Source organism: Elephantulus edwardii, unplaced genomic scaffold, assembly GCF_000299155.1.
Source record: "Elephantulus edwardii isolate Elephantulus edwardi_28Jun2011 unplaced genomic scaffold, EleEdw1.0 scaffold00231, whole genome shotgun sequence".
Classification (NCBI taxonomy): Eukaryota; Metazoa; Chordata; class Mammalia; order Macroscelidea; family Macroscelididae; genus Elephantulus; species Elephantulus edwardii.
Genome location: NW_006399981.1, coordinates 1,980,287 through 1,983,350, shown reverse-complemented (window position 1 = coordinate 1,983,350; position 3,064 = coordinate 1,980,287). Strand labels below are relative to the sequence as shown.

The following is a 3,064-nucleotide window of genomic DNA, read 5'->3' as shown; positions in this document are numbered from 1 at the left end:
GTATTAGCACCCCTGTTTCAGAGACAAGAAAATGCTTGAACCGAAATGACCTTCGTCCAGGCTAGTGCTCCTTTCCTCTCACACTAGACTGTAACAGCAGGTTTAGCCTTGAGTAAGTTTCTCCAAATGTCGATTTAAACATTTCTTAATTTATGCCACGTAGAAACAGGAACAAAAGACAATGCTAGCATTTCTCTTTCTAAACGCTTAAAAGTAATAAAAATAATTTTTTTTTTTTTTCAGTTTGCAGTCTGTCCTTTAATGAGCTGAAATGGAGTGACTCCAGTTACTCCAGAGGCCATGGGCCCGCAGGGCAGGGCAGTAGGTGCCTCCCGCAGCTGGGTCTAAGGACTGCAGATGGGCTGTGCAGGTCACACGTCACATGTTGGTGCTCATCCGAGACTGGCTGTTGGCTGGGGTCAGTTCCCCCGGACTCCCTTCCCGGGGAGGAGACTTCACATGGATTTGGTTGCGCAGCACTGCAGCGCGCAGGATCATGGCCTTAGCCCTGCGCTGAAACTCCTTGCCCATCAAGAGAGATTTCTCGAAGGTGGTGCTGCGCTGGTCCATATCACGTGCATGCAGAATCTTGCTGTGCGAGTCGATCCTACCGTTGATGAGCCCCTCCAAGATCAGCTGGGTCAGTTCGTCCTCCAGTGCAGCCACTGTGGTGTTGAAGGCAGTGGCCATCTTGCGCATGTCAGCAGACACGTAGGGGCTAAAATACCGGATGAGGGCGCGGTTACGGATCTGGGTATACAGGGTCCTGACATGGGGGGCCAGGTACATGTCCAAGAGCAGGTTGTCCTTCATCTCATCCAGCATCTTGAGGCACGAGGCATACTTGGACTCGTAGAACTTGAAGATGATGTCTCGGATCTGGGGTTCCAGCTCCAGGAACAACTTGAAGGAGCTGCTGGAGATGACATTGCGCTGCAGCTCCTGACGGTCAAAGGTGGCCAGGGCACACAGGCCCCCATACACAGCCACATTGCTTGGGGAAAGCAGCTCAGGGAAGTCGCAGTGGTCGAAAGAGGCCAGCAGGAAGCACTTGGCAGCTTGCTTGTACTTGCGGGCTGCCAGCTCGGCCAGTCCTGCAGCACACTTGGTGAGGATGGCCTGGGTCTGGCTGTCTCGCTCCCCGCGCTGCTCGGCGATCTCAGGAGTGGACTCAGCCTTGCTGACGTAGCTCAGCACATGGGACCAATTCTGCAAGTAGACGCTGACCTTGATGACGTTAAGACACATGTTGATGACGTGCTTGGCGCTGGTGCAGTAGTCACGGGCACGTGAGTAGCACTTGAGGGCATTGCTCAGATCCCCACAGTCAAGGTAGTGATCACCCAGGTCATCATGACCACGCCTGATGCTCTCCTTGATGGAGTTGCCCTTGTAGTTTTTGAGGTCTGTGTCTAGCTTCTCCAGCTTCAGCAGTGCTTTCTTCCTTGTGGCCTCCACCCAGGCCGTGTCCAGGGGCGGAGGCTCCACACCACTCTCAGGGATAGCATCGGGGGCATGCTGCAGCTCCATGTCCACATTGAAGGTCCTCTGGACGAAAGACAGGGCCATCTTTAGGGCCTCTACCCGCAGTGGCGGACAGTGGTCAGCAATGAACTGCAGGCGCTAGATGCGCATCAGGCCACTGTAGCTGGCTGCGTACTGCTCCAGGTCCAGGGTGGGGTTCTCCACCACATAGTTGATGTCAGGTGCATTTTGGGGGTCCTCTTGGGGATCCACATCAATCTGCATGGGCTCCACCGCCCCCTCGTAAAGCAGCGTACAGGCCGACAGACTGGCGCTCAGGCTGAAGTCCCCGGCCTTGCCCGGCAGGAAGAGGTCTGCCCTACTGCTGGGAGGGGCGCAGTACAGATCTGTCACTGCAGGTTAAACACCTGGACCGGCAGCGGCATCTTCCACCTACCCCGCCGCGGCGGTGCCATCTAAAAATAAATTTTTATATAAAGCAACATATTTGGAAAAACCATGGGCAAGACTCAAATGGGAGTAACAAGTGTGTGTTTCTCTCAAATGCAGAAAAATCTAAACTGTGTGCAGGCTAGATTAAATAAGTGAATCTGAACATTACCAAATACTAAATGATGAATAATTTGGAAAAATAATTTGATATTAAAATTCTGAGTCTGAAAAGTGCATTGATAAGAGTACTATCTATTCTTTTTTTTTTAATATTTTTTTTTCTTGTTGTATACAGTCAAGTCAGATCTGACTGGCATAGGAAATTGCCCCCTCCTTCTGCGGCAGAGAATCTGGTGGATTCAAACCACACAACTTCAGGATTGCAGCAAAGCTTCTTGCCATTAGGCCATGAGAGTTCCCAGTCGAATCTATTTTTACTAGATCTGTTTAATATTGAACTAGAAGTTGCTTTGGTTTGGTTTTTTATTTTGAGCATTTTTTTCCACAATATTTTTCTTTTTTTTATATTTAAACAACAGGGTTTTTTTCCAAATTATGGATTTAGCGGTATTAAACAATTTTTTAGATCATGTTCTTCCCATTTAATTTTTCCCTATTCATTCATTGTTGCACATTTTCTTCCCTGCCCACCTTTCCCCCCAGTTTGCTTTTCTCTTTGAAAAGAAAAAAAAAATTTCCTTGTTATACAATCTCCCTCCCTCTCAGCACCCAAGTCCAAAAAAGACTTTCTTCTTTCTCAATGCAGTGTAGTATTCCATTGTGTGAATATACCACAGCTTCTCTATCCATTTGTTTGTTGGTGGGCACTTGGGTTGTTTCCAACTCTTTGCTATTGTGAACAAAGCAGCGATAAACATCAGTGTGCATATATTTGCTTGGGTGGCAGTTCTGGTTTCTTTAGGGTATATTCCCAGTAGTGGAATTGCTGGGTCAAATGTTATTTCTATTTGTCACTTTTTGAGAAAACACCACACTGCCTTCCACTGTAGTTGCACCATTTTACATTTCCACTAGTGGTGAGTAAGGGTTCCAGTTTCTCCACAACCTTGCCAGCTTTTGTTGTTTGCTGTTCGGTTAAATTTTGCTATTCTTACTGGGGTAAGATGATATTTCATAGTTGATGGTT

General features: G+C 48.0%; 1 pseudogene; it reads right to left on the bottom strand.

Moving 5' to 3' along the window:
* Positions 1 to 378: 378 nt before the first annotated feature.
* On the bottom strand, positions 379 to 1,925 carry LOC102862778 (annotated as a pseudogene).
* Positions 1,926 to 3,064: the final 1,139 nt, after the last annotated feature.